The 16,219-nt window shown below is 45.2% G+C and overlaps 2 protein-coding genes across 2 annotated transcripts in view; one reads left to right on the forward strand and one right to left on the reverse strand.

Moving 5' to 3' along the window:
• LOC119860485 (scavenger receptor cysteine-rich type 1 protein M130-like) overlaps positions 1–16,219 on the reverse strand; it is a 1,081,813-nt gene that overhangs the window by 954,664 nt on the left and 110,930 nt on the right. The window lies entirely within an intron of this gene.
• LOC119860423 (scavenger receptor cysteine-rich type 1 protein M130-like) overlaps positions 1–16,219 on the forward strand; it is a 177,310-nt gene that overhangs the window by 154,005 nt on the left and 7,086 nt on the right. The window lies entirely within an intron of this gene.

Consider the following 16,219-nt stretch of genomic DNA (forward strand, 5'->3'; position numbering starts at 1 on the left):
CCGGAAACAACCCCATCCCCTACATCGCTTCCAGAGGGATGAAGCATAGGCTCACAATCCAATGAGGAACTGATTTCTTCAGCATCAAGGGAACTGTTCCAGAATGAACAGGAAGCAGATGAAAGCCTCCAGAGAGCATGGACGGTGGCTTGGAGCAACCCACCGCCTCTCAGCTATTCTAATCGATCCAGGTTAGTTGTAGAAAGAGGACTTTTATACAAGGAAACTCTTTCAGGTGGACACCAGGAAGACTGGCATCCTCAGAGACAGTTGGTAGTTCCAACGAAGTACTGGGTCAAGCTCTTGAGCTTAGCCCACAATCATCCTAGTGGCCATACTGAGGTGAACAGGACCAAAGACCGTTTGGGAAGTCATTCCACTGGGAGGGAATGGGCAAGGATGTTTCTACCTATGTCCAGTCTTGAGAGGTATGCCAAAATGTGGGAAAATCCCAAGACCAGGTCAAAGCTCCTCTCCAGCCACTCCCCATCATTGAAGTTCCATTTCAGCGAGTAGCTGTGGATATTCTGGGTCCTTTTCCGAAAAAGACACCCAGAGGAAAGTAGTACATACTGACTTTCAAGGATTTTTGCCACCCAATGGCCAGAAGCAGTAGCTCTAAACAACACGAGTGTTAAAAGTGTGTGCCAGGCACTAGCAGACATTTTTGCCAGGGTAGGTTGCCCTCCAACATCCTCACAGATGCAAGAACTAATTTTCTGGCAGGAACTATGGAACTCCTTACCACCATCAAACAAATGCCATGGTGGAGAAGTTTAATGGAACTTTGAGGGCCATGATGCGTAAATGAGCACTCCAATGATTGGGACCTAGTGTTGCAGCAGTTCCTCTTTGCCTACAGAGCTGTACCACATCCCAGTTTAGGGTTTTCACCATTTGGACTTGTATATGGCTGCAAGCTTAAGGGGCCATTACAGTTGGTGAAGCAGCAATGGGAGGAATTTACACCTTCTCCAGGAACTAACATTCTGGACTTTGTAACCAACCTACAAAACACTCTCCGAACCTCTCGAGCCCTGGCAAAAGAAAACCTACAGGATGCTCAAAAAGAGCAAAAAGCCTGGTATGATAAACATGCCAGAGAGCGTTCCTTCAAAATGGGAGACCAGGTCATGGTCTTAAAGGCACTCCAGGCCCATAAAATGGAAGGAAGGGCCATTCACGGTCCAGGAGCACCTGGGAGCTGTTAATTATCTCATAGCATTCCTCATCTCCAACCGAAAGGTAAACCATATTAATTCTCTAAAGCCCTTTTATTCCACAGAATTCAGGGTTTGTCAGTTTACAGCCCAGGGAGGAGATGACGTTGAGTGGCCTAAAGGTGTCTACTACAAAAGGAAAAGTGCTGGTGGCGTGGAAGAGGTGAACCTCTCCATGACCCTTGGGCAAATGCAGCAACAGCAGATCAAGGAGCTGTGCACTAGCTATGAGCCGACGTTCTCAGCCACTCCAGGACTGACTGAACAAGCACACCACTATTGACACAGGTAATGCTCACCCAATTAAAGTCCAACCTTACCGGGTGTCTCCTCAAGCTAAAACTCCTATAGAACAGGAGATCCAGGATATGTTACAGATGGGGGTAATCCACCCCTCTGGCAGTGCATGGGCATCTCGAGTGGTTCTAGTTCCCAAACCAGATGGGGAGATACATTTTTGCATGGACTACCATAAGCTAAATGCTGTAACTCGTCCAGACAACTATCCAATGCCACGCACAGATGAACTATTAGAGAAACTGGGATGGGCCTGGTTCATCTCTACCTTGGACTTAACCAAGGGGTACTGGCAGGTATCGCTAGATGAATCCACCAAGGAAAGGTCAGCCTTCACCACCCATATCAGGCTCTATGAATTTAATGTACTCCGGCATTATGTGGCTGCGGAATGCACCCACCACCTTCCAAAGACTTGTAGATGGTCTCCTAGCAGGATTAGGAGAATATGCAGTCACCTACCTTGACGATGTGACCATATTTTTGGATTCCTGGGCACAACACCTGGACCATTTACAAAAAGTCTTCGAGCGCATAAGGGAGGCAGGACTAACTGTTAAGGCTAAGAAGTGTCAAATAGGCCTAAACAGAGTGACTTACTTTGGACACCAGGTGAGTCAAGGAACTATCAACTCCCTACAGGCCAAAGTGGATGCTATCCAAAAGTGGCCTGTCCCAAAGTCAAAGAAACAGGTTCAATCCTTCTTAGGCTTGGCTGGTTATTACAGGCGATTTGTACCGCAATACAGGCAAATCGCCGCCCCACTGACATACCTAACCAAAAAGAAACAGCCACATGCCGTTCAGTGGACCGAAGAGTGTCAGAAGGCCTTTAACAAGCTTAAAGTGACACTCATGTCTGACCGTGTACTAAGGGCCCCAGACTTCGACAAACCGTTCCTAGTAACCACAGATGCATCCGAGTGTGCTGTGGGAGCAGTTTTAATGCAGAAAGGACTGTATCAAGAATTCCACTTTGTAGTGTTGCTCAGCAAGAAGCTGTCTGAGAGGGAAAGCAACTGGTCAGTCAGTGAAAAAGAATGTTACGCTATTTTCTACGCTTTGGAAAAGCTATGCTCATATGTTTGGGGATGGCGTTTCCACCTGCAAACCGACCATGCTGCGCTACAGTGGCTTCATACCACCACGGGAAATAACAAAAAACTTATTCGGTGGAGTTTAGCTCTCCAAGATTTTGATTTCGACATCCAACAAATCACAGGAGCTTCTAATAAAGTGGCTGATGCACTCTCCTGTGAAAGTTTCCCAGAATCAACTGGTGAAAATCGTCCTTGAGATGTGGAAAATATTGTTAGTGTTTATATACTTGGTAGTATATTTAGAGGTGCATGTGTCTTATTAACTCTGTTTTCTCCTAGAGCTCCAGGAAGAAATCACAGCCAGCATTTCACCCGATCTGTGATTTGGGGGGCATGTCATAAATATAAAGGGAAGGGTAAACACCTTTAAAATCCCTCCTGGCCAGAGGAAAAACCCTTTCACCTGTAAAGGGTTAAGAAGCTAGGATAACCTCGCTGGCACCTGACCAAAATGACCAATGAGGAGACAAGATACTTTCAAAGCTGTGGGGAGGGAGAAACAAAGGGTCTGTCTGTCTGTGTGATGCTTTTGCCTGGGACAGAACAGGATTGGAGTCTTAGAACTTAGTAAGTAATCTAGCTAGATATGCATTAGATTCTGATTTCTTTAAATGGCTGAGAAAATAAGCTGTGCTGAATGGAATGGATATTCCTGTTTTTTGTCTTTTTGTAACTTAAGGTTTTGTCTAGAGGGATTCTCTGTTTTGAATCTAATTACCCTGAAAGGTATTTACCATCCTGATTTTACAGCGGTGATTCTTTTTACTTTTTCTTCTATTAATACTCTTCTTTTAAGAAACTGAGTGCTTTTCATTGTTCTTAAGATCCAAGGGTTTGGGTCTGTGGTCACCTATGCAAATTGGTGAGGAGTTTTATCAAACCTTCCCAGAAAGGGGGGGTATAAGATTTGGGAAGATGTTGGGGGGAAACACGTTTCCAAATGGACTCTTTCCAAATTATATCCCTGTTAGACGTTTGGTGGTGGCAGCGATAAGTCCAAGGGCAAAAGGTAAAATAGTTTTTTACCTTGGGGAACTTTTTAACCCAAGCTGGTAAATGTAAGCTGAGGAGGTTTTCATGCAGGTCCCCACATCTGTACCCTAGAGTTCAGAGTGGGGAAGGAACCTTGACAGCTGCCTAGTCAGTTATTCCCCATTTTGGATTTTTTGCATTTGATTGTTCCTTCCTAAGTCTAGTACTTTGTACTTGTCTTTACTGAATTTTAATTTACTGATTTTCAAACCGATTCTCCAATGTATCAAGGTCGTTATGAATTCTAATACTCTCATCCAAAGAGCTTTGACCCCTCCCAGGTTTGTGTCATCCAAACATTTTATTCTCTACTTCATCATCCATAGAATCATAGACTTTAAGGTCAGAAGGGACCATTATGATCATCTAGTCTGACCCCCTCACCCACCCACTCCTGTAACAAACCCCTAACTTATGTCTGAGCTTTTGAAGTCCTCAAATCATGGTTTAAAGACTTCAATGAGCAGAGAATCCTCCAGCAAGTGACCCGTGCCCCATGCTACAGAGGAAGGCGAAAAACTCCCAGGGCCTCTGCCAATCTGCCCTGGGGGAAAATTCCTTCCTGACCCTAAATATGCTGATCAGCTAAACCCTGAGCATGTGGGCAAGACTCACCAGCCAGACACCCGGGAAAGAATTCTCTCTAGTAACTCAGATCCCACCCCATCGAACATCCCATCACAGGCCATTGGGCATATCTACCACTAGTAGTCGAAGATTAATTAATTGCCAAAATTAGGCTATCCCATCATATCATCTCCTCCATAAACTTATCAAGCTTAGTCTTGAAGCCAGATAGGTCTTTGGCCACCCTGCTCCCCTTGGAAGGCTGTTCCAGAACTTCACTCCTCTGATGGTTAGAAACCTTCGTCTAATTTCAAGTCTAAACTTCCCGATGGCCAGTTTATATCCATTTGTTCTTGTGTCCACCTTCTCCTTCTCTGTTACTTCCAAGTAATGCGTCCCCAGTTTATAACATAAATTCTTGTTATTCATCCCTAAATGCATGACTTTGCACTTTTCACTATTAAATTTCATCCAATTACTATTACTCCAGTTTACAAGGTCATCCAGATCTTCCTGTATGATATTCCGGTCTTTCTCTGTATTGGTAATACCTTCCAGTTTTGTGTCATCTGAAACTTTATTAGCACATTCCCGCTTTTTGTGCCAAGGTCAGTAATAAAAAGATTAAATGAGATTGGTCTCAAAACCGATCCCTGAGGAACTCCATTAGTAACCTCCTTCCAGTCTGACAGTTCACCTTTCAGTGTCACCTGCTGTAGTCTCCCCTTTAACCAGTTTCTTATCCACCTTTCAATTTTCATATTGACCCCCATCTTTTCAATTTGGCTAATAATTCTCCATGTGGAACCGTATCAAATGTCTTACTGAAATCGAGGTAAATTAGATCTATTGCATTCCCTTTGTCTAAAAAATCTGTTACCTTCTCAAAGAAGGAGATCAGGTTGGTTTGACATGATCTACCTTTTGTAAAGCCATGTTGTATTTTGTCACAATTACCGTTGATCTCAATGTCCTTAACTACTTTCTCCTCCAAATTTTTTTCCAAGACCTAGCATACTACAGATATCAAACTAACAGGCCTGTAGTTACCCGGATCGCTTTTTTTACCTTTTTAAAAATAGGAACTATGTTAGCAATTCTCCAGTCAGACGGTACAACCCCTGAGTTTACAGATTCATTAAAAATTCTTGCTAACGGGCTTGCAATTTCATGCGCCAGTTCCTTTAATATTCTTGGATGAAGATTACCCAGGCCCTCTGATTTAGTCCCATTAAGCTGTTCGAGTTTGGCTTCTACCTCGGATGTGCTAATATCTACCTCCATATCCTCATTGCCATTTGTTGTCCTACCATTCTCCCTAAACTCCTCATTAGCCTCCTTAAAGACTGAGGCAAAGTATTTGTTTAGATATTGGGCCATGCCTCGATTATCCTTAACCTCCACTCCATCCTCAGTGTTAAGTGGTCCCACTTCTTCTTTCTTTGTTTTCTTCTTATCTCTATGGCTATAGAACCTTTTACCATTGCTTTTAATTCCCTTTGCAAGGTCCAACTCTACATGGCTTTTGACATTTCTCACTTTATCCCTCCATGTTCTGACCTCAGTAAGGTAGCTTTCCTTGCTAATCCCTCCCATCTTCCACTCCTGGTAGGCTTTCTGCTTTTTCTTAATCACCTCTCTGAGATGCTTGCTCATCCAGCTTGGTCAACAACTCTTGCCTATAGAAAAGGAGTACCCGTGGCACCTTGGAGACTAACAAATTTATTAGAGCATAAGCTTTCGTGAGCTACAGCATCCGATGAAGTGAGCTGTAGCTCACGAAAGCTTATGCTCTAATAAATTTGTTAGTCTCTAAGGTGCCACGGGTACTCCTTTTCTTTTTGCGAATACAGACTAACATGGCTGCTACTCTGAAACTCTTGCCTATGAATTTTTTCCCCTTTCTTGGGATGCAGGCTTCCTAGAGTTTCTGCAGCTTTGACTTGAAGTAATCCAGGCCTCCCCCACCTTTAGATCCACAAGTTTTTCAATCCAATCCACTTCCCTAACTAATTTCCTTAATTTTTTAAAATTATCCTTATTGAAATCAAAAACCCTAGTCACACATCTATTTTTGTGTTTGAACTGAATTAGCTCATGATCGCTCGAACCAAGGTTGTCCCCTACAATCATTTCTTCTATGAGGTTTTCACTACTTACCAAAACCAAATCTAAAATGGCATCCTCTCTTGTCAGTTCAGCAACTATTTGGTGAAGGAATCCATCAGCTATCATATCCAGGAAAATCTGAGCCCTATTATTATTACTAGCACTTGTCCTCCAGTCTATATCTGGGAAGTTAGTCTCCCATAATCACACAATTCCCATAAGTATTTACTTCTTTAAAAAACATTAGAGGTTTATATCCATATCCAGATCGGATCTCGGCGGTCTATAGCACACCCCAAGCACTATCCCAGGGCAGGCTCTAGTACCTTTCTTTCCCAGTGTGATTTTTGCCCAGACAGACTCTGTCTTATCCATTCCATCACTTCTTATTTCTTTACAGTCTACCTCATCATTGATATACAATGCTAAACCACCACCTTTGCCTTTACTTCTGTCTTTCCTAAACAGCACATACCCTTCAATACCCATACTCCAGGCATGACTGCTATTCCACCATATTTCTGTTATCCCTATAATATCTGGTTTCACTTCCTGCACCAGTAGTTCTAGTTCCTCCATTTTATTAGCTAGGCTCCTTGCATTAGTGTACAAACATCTTAATTTTTGCCATTTGGCTTCGCTCACGTTCTTTACCCAATTGGGCACAGACATTCTACCGCCAATATTACCTATTAGATTGGTATGTACACTGCCCTTCCGCCTTATGTCCATTCTCCTACCACAGCTGTATCCTTTCTCATTTCATTTTCTTCTCTCTCAAAGAGAATAACTGGGGTGGAGATTACCTGGACATCTCCCAACCATCTTCCCCAAATTCCTACTTTAAAGCTTTCTTGATCAGTTGTGCCATCCTCCATCCTAGAAGTCTATTTTCTTCCCTACTCAGGTGAAGTCCATCCTGAGAGAACCATCCTCTGTCCATGAATGCTTCCCAGTGGCCATACATCCCAAAGCCCTCCTTGTAGCACCATTGCCTGAGCCATCTGTTGAGCAACATAATCTTGTCACACCTTTGTTGCCCTTCTCTAGGAACAGGCAGAATTCCACTGAAGATCACCTGAGCCTCGATTTCCTTTAGCGTCTTCCCCAGCCTGGCATAGTCTCCCTTGATACGTTCCAGCGAGAATCTAGCCATATAACTTGTTCCCACATGAAGGATAATTGATGGATTCTTTCCTGCTCCCATTAGGATCCTCTTCAGCCTCAGGTGCACATCCCGTAGCTTAGTACCCGGCAGACAGCACATCCTTCTGTTCTCTGGAACAGCTCTTGTTACAGGCCTGTCTATTCTTCTCAGTAATGAGTCCCCAATCACGTAGACCTGCCTTTTCCTGGCGATGGTGCGATTCTCCACTCTATCCCCTGTTCCATCTGGCCGCAAGTCCTCTTGATTCCTATTGTCCCTTGCAATCCTCTACAACCCATCCCGTATCCTCCTGGGGCTCATATTTGGTGTTATCTCCATTGACTCTTGCCCTCTTCCAATAAGATTATCTGCTCTTCTTTTTCCTTGCCCTCTCACCTTCAGTGACCACCTGCTGTGCCCCTTCTTCATTTTCCAACTCTGCAAACCTGTTCCTGAGCTCTATTTCTCCTTCACTAGCCTGTCTTTTCCTCTTCCTGGTTTTCCTGGTCACATGCTTCCACTGTCCACTTTCCTCACCCAGCAGTATCCTCTGAGAGTTCTTCGTTCCTGCTTCCATCTGCAAGTCTGAGCTTTTCCCTTCAGCCTCCTCATGTCTTTGCTCCATCATCTGCTCAAACCCCCTTGTAAACTCAACCAGAGTCTCCACCTGCATCTCCAATCCTAGGATCTTCTTTTCCATCAGCTCTATCAGGCAGCACTTCAGGCAGACGAAACTCTTACCAGGTCCCCCCTCCAGGATCATGTACATGCCACATCTTCCACATCCAGTCATTTTCATTGTGCTTCCACTACTTGGGTCACTCCGACTGCTGCCTCTGTATCTCTCATCACCTTCTCACCTACGTCCTGTTAGTCTGGGAAACACAAACCAAACCAAAACACCACCACCCACAGCAAAACAAACCCCCAACGAGCAGGAAAACACTGCCAGACCACCCCACTCTCCCTGCACTAGCCTGTCAGCTCCTTTACTGGGATCTCCTGGTCTTCCCCCCACAAACTCCCCCGTTTACAGCTATTTGCTGGCTTGTGTGCCGCTGCAGCTGTCTTGGCCGCTGCCTGCCTGGCTGGCTGCCTTTATCCAAATCGCTAATGAAAATATTGAATTGTACCAGGCCCACGAGAGAGATATTATTTCTGTATCCATAGGAACACAGTGACAAGAGAGAAAAGTGTTAAAGCCACTAAAGGCCAACGGGCATATGTCTTACCTAATCCTCAGCATTTCCCTCAAAACCTGGGTTGGCCCAACCTATCCCAGGTACCCCTGCTTCTGGGGACTGGGTTTCAATCTCCTTCCCTGCAGACCCTGCCTCTCCCTCTCTGTTCATCAGGGCTCCTCTTTTGATAGTTCCCAAGCTCTTTGTTTAATTTTCCCACTGGAAGGGCCCCTCCCCTCTCCCAAGCTAGGAGGGTGTGCCCAGCTTGGTCAGAGGCAAAAGTTCAAAGACTTTGACCCCTGTATTATCAGTTAAGTACCAGTGACTGTAGACATTGTCTGCCATTGTTCTCTGTAGACATTTTCTGCCTTGCTGGGACATGTGGGGAGCTCCAGCAGGAGTTACTCTTTGAACCCTGATAGGAAATGGCAAAACAACAATAAAAGAAACAGAGGTACACATAATATATGTAAACATACAGATATTTCCCATGGTCTTCATAGGGGTCACAGTGGACAAGCCATGGAACTAGAAGTCCCAGGATGATGCTGTGAAAAGGCTAAGGTGATCCTTGGAGGTTTAAACAGGGGAGCAGTGAGAAGAGCTGGCTGAAACGCAGGATTTCCAGCTCACAGGAAATTTTTCTATTTCAAAACTTCCTGTGAACCAGAAATCCCCTCAAATTTCTTCTGGAACCACCAACACATGGTGTGTCCAACATGAAATTTGCTCCCAGGGACACCAGCAGATGCTGAGTGACACTGACATTCTTGTAAAAGCTGCAAAGAGTCATGTGGCACCTTTCAACTAGCAGACTTATTGGAGCATAAGCTTTCGTGGGTGAATACCCACTTCTTCAGATGCATGTAGTGGAAATTTCCAGAGGCAGGTATAAATATGCAAGCAAGAATCAGGCTAGGGATAACGAGGTTAATTCAATCAGGGAGGATGAGGCCCTCTTCTAGCTGTTGAGGTGTGAACACCAAGGGAAGAGAAACTGCTTTTGTAGCTGGCAAGCCATTCACAGTCTTTGTTTAATCCTGAGCTGAGGGTGTCAAATTTGCAAATGACCTGAAGCTCAGCAGTTTCTCTTTGAAGGCTGGGCCTGAAGTTTTTTTTTTGCTGCAGAATGGCTACCTTAAAATCTGCTATTGTGTGTCCAGGGAGATTGAAGTGTTCTCCTACAGGGTTTTGTACATTGCCCCATTCCTAATATCTGATTTGTATCCATTTATCCTTTTACAAAGGGACAAATTCTTGTCAGTTTCACCAGTGCTAAGAGAAAAACAAAAATGTCAATTTCTCTCAGCTGCTGCTGGGGCTCCCAGGATCTCTGGCTCTTGGGCAGCCTTGCCATACAGACTGCCTTGGGCTGGAGACCCCTGGGCTTCCAGACTCCTGGGCCAGCTGGTGTCCCAAATAGCCAGCTGCCCTGGGAATCTCAAAGCTCTGGGGTCCCCGGTCTGGGGTAGTCTGCAACGCAGGGCTGCTTCAGAGCCGCAGACCCTGGGAATCGGGATCCCATCCCAGGATTTCTAAATTCCCTGCTGTGGAGCAGGGAGCTGAGCCCTGGTTAAAGCTGGGACTCCCTTCTCCATGGTAGGGTTTCCCTGGAGCTGCAGACTATAGAGCACCAGGGTCTCTGGTCCTGGGGCAGTCTACATGGTGCAGCTATCCCAGAGCAGCTGACCTGAGACGTCTGGGGTACTTGGCCCCAAGGCAGCCTGCATGCAGGTTTCTCTCTCACAGACCTGCCTGTGGTCTGGAGAAAGTTCATTACACCCGATTCACTTTCATGGGAAATGTCCAGTTCAACAAACCAGCATTTTCCAGGGAAGCTCTATTTTGTTGGATAATTTCTGACCAGGGACATGATTTTACCTCTTTATACAGCATGGTGAGAGCAATACTGCATCCAGCTGTGTTGTCCACATTTTAAGAAGGATATTAAAAAAAAAATGGGAAGGGTGCAGAGAAGAGCCACAAAGATGATTTAAGGGCTTGAAAATGTGCCTTGCAGTGACAGATTCCAGGAGCTCCATCTGTTTATTTTTAAAAAAGAAGACCAAGAGGTGACATGATTATACTGCATAAGTACTTTAGTGTACAAGTACTTGCGTAGGGACAAAACACTGATAAGTAGAGGCCTCCTTATTCTAGTGGAGAAAGGCAAAACAAGAACAAATGTCTGGAAGTTAAAGCCAGATAAATTCATATTAGAAGTAAGCCATGCTTTTTTCCTGGTGAGGGCGATTAACCATTGGAACAAACTAAAAAGGGAAGCAGAAGCTTATTCACCTCCTGGAGTATTTAGATGAAGACTGGATGCCTTTCTGGAAGATGTGCTTTAGCCAAACAAAAATTATTGGGTTCAGTTCAGGAGTAACAGGATTAAATTCTATAGCCTGTTACCCAGGAGGCCAGACTAAAGGATCTAATGCTTCCTTCTGCCCTTAAAATCTATAAAGCTGTGTATCTAAAAGGAGGTTAAATTTGTAAAGTCAAGCACTCAAATATTCAGAATGCCAGATGTGTGCTGTCCTCTGTAACCTTAATTAGTCCCTTTATTTGCTTTGCGATACAGTCTTTAATTACATGATCAAATGCTATTTTTGCCACAGGACCCCTGCCTCATTCAGTGCACCGGACACATGGTGCTGACTGAATGGGTGGACGGTCAATAGTTCTTTTTATACTCATTGTGCAATGTGTGGCCCCAGCCCTTATGTACGGCATGTCATCCAAACTGAACTCCCAAAACAGAATTGTTAATTTCCTCATGGGCTTTTCTATGGCACTCATTTCTATAATTAGCTGAGTGCTTCACAAACATTTAAAAAATTTCTCTTTCCAACACCCCTGGGAGGCAGGGAAGTGTTATCCCCATTTTACATATGGGGAACTGAAGTCTTGGGAGCAAAATCCGGACCTGTACATGGCCTTAATCAATTTGACAAAGGCCTTTAACTCTGTCAATTGCGAAGCACTGTGGAAGTTGCTGGCCAGATTTCGCTGCCCTCCAATATTTATTAAGGGCCTAAGGCTCCTTCATGAAGAGATGATTGCCACCGTTCTCTTTAATGGCCTGGAGATGAATCCTTTCATCATCAAAACTGGGGTTAAGCAAGGATGTGTTGTTGCCCCAACCCTGTTCTCCATGTATTTAGCAGTCATTTTGGTCATTTTAAAGATCACCTCCCCACTGGAGTTGACATTTAATACAGAACGGCTGGGCGGCTTATTAATCTCTGACGTTTCTGCTCAAAGTCTAAAGTCCTCAGGGCATCCATTACTGATCTTCAGTATGCTGATGATTGTGTCATCTTCACGCACACTGAGAATGACCTTCAGTCCACAGTGGATTTTTTTTTTGCACAAGTTTACCGAAGCCTATGACTCTCACTCAATATCAAGAAGACTAAAGTACTCCATCAGCCTGCTTCAGGCCCTGCACCTGACCCACCACACATCACCATCAAGGGACAGACTTTGGAGACAGTAAAGCACTTCTGCTACCTTCGTAGTCAACTTTCTCAAAATGTAAAAATCAACAGTGAGATCCAGCACAGGATCCAGTGTGCAACATATTCCTTTGGGAAACTGCTCTGATGAATTTTCACAGACCATGACCTACAGCAGGAAACCAAGATCAGGTCTATAAGACAATTGTTATTCCTGCACTCCTTTATGTATCCAAAACATGGGTGACCTATCGACAGCACCTCAAGATTCTGGAGGGGTATCACCAAAGATGGCTCCGGAAGATCCTTTGCATCAAGTGGGAAGATCGCTGCATTAACACCACCATCCTCATTGGAGCTAATGTCACCAACATTGAGGATCATTGCTTCAATCACCATCTCAGCTCTGCTGGACATCGTGTGCAGATGCCAGACACTCGCCTCCAAAAACAAGCCCTCTACTCTCAGCTCACCCGTGGTCAGAGATCCTGTGGTTGTCGGAGGAAATGCTACAAAGACATACTGAAAGCATATCTCAATAAAACTCATGTCGACATCACAAGCTGGGAAGAGCAAGCTACCAACTGACCCTAATGGCACCACATCCTCTATCAGGCAGTGGCCTGCTTTGAGGAGAAGTTTCTTACCCTCCATGCTGAAAAGAGTGTGACATTCTATACCTTGGGGGAGCGTGCTGAAACCCCCATATTCCTCATTTTCATATGATCATGATCTTACATTAAAAGGCATGCTTTATACGTATCAGGGGAAAGGTTATGATCTGCTGAAAGTAACTTTTCTATCCATATATGTATATCATTAATGCATATGAAGTTATGAGAATTGTGTAGTATGGTTGTCACTGAAACATCCCGTAAATGGGGGGAATCAGCCCGATATTAGGTCCCCAGAGGCAACTGCAACTGTAACCAATGCCTGGGTGGGATGTCAAACAACCCATCAACAGCCATTGTCCAGCAAGGGAGCTACAGTGCAATGACTCACCTGCATGAGGCCACACCAGGGGAATTGCTCAACCATGCTTAGAGAGACTCAGACATTGTGTACACTGCACAGCTTTTAATGACACTGCCATGTCGCTAAAAGTTGGGTAGTATAAACACTGCTTGTCAGCACTCTTGCTGACAAAATATGTCCATGCCCCACGACCAGGGTTTGCCTTGTCAACAGGAGAGCACTCCTGCTGGCAATGAGCCGTTTACACTGCCACTTGCCATGGCAAAACTTTTGTCTTTCGGGGGGGGGGGGCTTCTTTAAGTACTTGTGAATGACATAAGTTTAGTCGTTCAATTGGCTGTGTAAACAAAGCCTCAGTAATGCTCACCTGACTCTGAAATGGGGGAGGGAGGTGTAAAGCCAAGAGGGAGGAATTGACATGATAAAAGGAAGAGACATTTGCCATGTCCTTCCTCTCTCTTCCACCTACATCTACAGACACCACACCAAGCGACTGAAGCGCTGATCAAAGGGGAGAGCCTGGCCGAAGAGTAATTAGCCAGCCTGTGGTGAGAAGCATCTAAGTTTGTAAGGGCACTGAAAGTATTATGATCAGCTTAGAATGTGTTTTATTTTTATTTAATTTGACCAAATCTGACATATGTTTTGACTTATAATTACTTAAAAGTTATCTTTATAGTTAATAAATCTGTTTATTCTACCCAAAGCAGTGCATTTTGGTTTGGAGCGTGTCAGGGACTCTTTTGGGGATAACCAGCCCGGCCCACATCAATTTCTTTGTTAAACTGATGAACTCATATAAACTTGCAGCGTTCACTGGGTATAACTGGACATTGCAAGACAGAGAATCCTAGGGTTTTGTCTGGGACCGGGGGTATTGGCTAGTGTCATTTGGTTGCACAAAACCCGTGCATCCATCACAGGCCCCAGTGTGCTTGTTTGTTATGAGAGTTCTCATTGCTGCATAGAGCACAAGAGACTTGGGCCCTAAATCACTAACAAACAGGCCCTGTGCTGCTGTGAAGGAGTTTGTGGAGGTGACAGCTGGAGACTAACAGAGACTCTCAGAGGTGAGGTTCCCCCTGGGAAAAAACACAACACCTCCCCCTCGCTCCAGGTTCCAACTCTCCTCCCTTTCCCTTTGCAGGTCTGACAGAGAGGACAGATTCTCCAAATACCCCAGCTAAAGCATCCCCCTCCTCCCATCAAGGGTTAAATTTCCCTGGCACTGGGTCACAGAGGAGGAGCTGCAAGCTGCAGCCTGGGGGAAGGAGCTCCTTTCCATGGCTTGTGACATCTGAGGGCGAATGACACCCGGGTGGGAGCTGCAGGCCCTGCTGAGCCAGAGGATTCCTGTCTGCTGGCTCCAGCTGACGGGGCAGGGCCCATGATTTAAAGAGCAGCCTATGAGTTGCCCCCATGGTGCACAGACTGTGTCTCTCACAGGATAATCTCTCCCTCTTCCATGTTCATTTCCATCCAGCTGCCCTGCGTCACCCTCCGACCGACAGTGGGAGAGTCACAGTGCCTGTGGTCATCCGCATTATCCTGGGAGTCTTGCTCTGCCTGGTCTTAGTCATTCTGGGGGTGCAGGTGCGAAGTGCCAGGGCACAGCGCAGAGGTGGGTCCTGATTGGTGTCACTGTGAAATGCTTCTGCTATAGGAGGGGGGCTGCAGGGTGTCAGGGTGAGGGGCGATACCAGGCTGGGTGGGGTGGCGAAGCGTGCCTGTTAACTCCTCTCTCATGTAATATTTTATTAACTGTCTGGCAGTGGAACAGCCCAGCCATGAAATCTGGAGATGATACTAGCTAGGGTGTGTCACAGTTTCAGAGAAGCTGCCTCTGTATCCCCCCATCACCTGTCTCTGGGTGTGAGCCCCGTCCCACCTCCTTGTGGCCAGGAGGTTTTAATGCTGCACAGCTCCCTGCCTTCCACTGTGTTACCCCTAGCAAACCAGTCTGCCTTCAGGCCAGCCCCCATGCTGTGCATTCTCCCCAAGGGCTATGAGCAGGGCATTGCCAGCAGTTACAAGTTACCACCCAGCTCTCTCTCAGCAGACTGCACCTTATTCCTAGGATAAAAGTATGACAGAGAAAACATTAAAAACAATAAAAATTCCTCCACACTTGCTGAACATACCAGAATTCACCCGTCTTCTTCAAGGGCAGCTTGGGAGACCAATGTCCCTCCAACGATTCAGTGTTGGGATCCCTATGGACAGAAGGTCCTGCCCATTTGCTGAATCAAAATGAAGGCCCTGAGTCTGTTTAAACTCAGCCTTTCATATCAGAAGTCTTCCTTTGTCTCTTGGTCTCTGGTAACTCAGTTTGAACCAGTCTGAATAAACCACCCTGAAGGTTGTTTGTTTGCAATCTCAGTGATTCGCCGTAATCACCCACGCGTGCACATACACACACACACACACACACACACACACACACACTGATTTTTCTTCCTGGAGGAGCTGTGGTAACCCTCCCACATGCAGTAGAACATAAACCATTCATAGCTTTAATATAGTGATTCCCAAAGATACTGCCTGGAGCTGCAGTATCTGCCACAGGGAAGGGATCTGAATATCATGAGAAGAGACATCACGGAAAAGGGACCTAGAGAAATTGGAAATATTGTCAAGGAAAAAAGGTGTACAAAATAGAGCTGTGGTAAATAGTTGTGAAGAGAGTGATCCAGTAGAAAAGACAATCTTAGGAAGGAGAAGGGTGGGAAAGGAGCATTATGCTGTATTGTACTGAAAGCTGACACTTGTAGGGGATTTTACTTCTATAAACCACTGTACAAACATTAGCTACCATGGCCTTGGAAAGAAGATAGAGGATGGGATTGCCATCAACATATGCATAACATTCACAGCTTTGCAGTAAGACAATGACTATAATCAGACCTCATGGTTCAGGGCTTCAGCCAGTTGCCTGCAGGGGTCAGGAAGGAATTCTGGGAAGCCCCCATATTTGTGTTTTGTTTTGCTTTGTTTTGTTTTTTGTCCTCTTCTGAAGAATCAGACATTAGCTACAGAGAGAGCTGTGACACTGGATGGACTGGACCAGTCCTCTGAGGTGGTATAGAGAAACCTCTTTCTAAGATATTTGGCTGGTGTGTCTTTTTCA

This window comes from Dermochelys coriacea, chromosome 1 (genome assembly GCF_009764565.3).
Source record: "Dermochelys coriacea isolate rDerCor1 chromosome 1, rDerCor1.pri.v4, whole genome shotgun sequence".
NCBI lineage: Eukaryota > Metazoa > Chordata > Testudines > Dermochelyidae > Dermochelys > Dermochelys coriacea.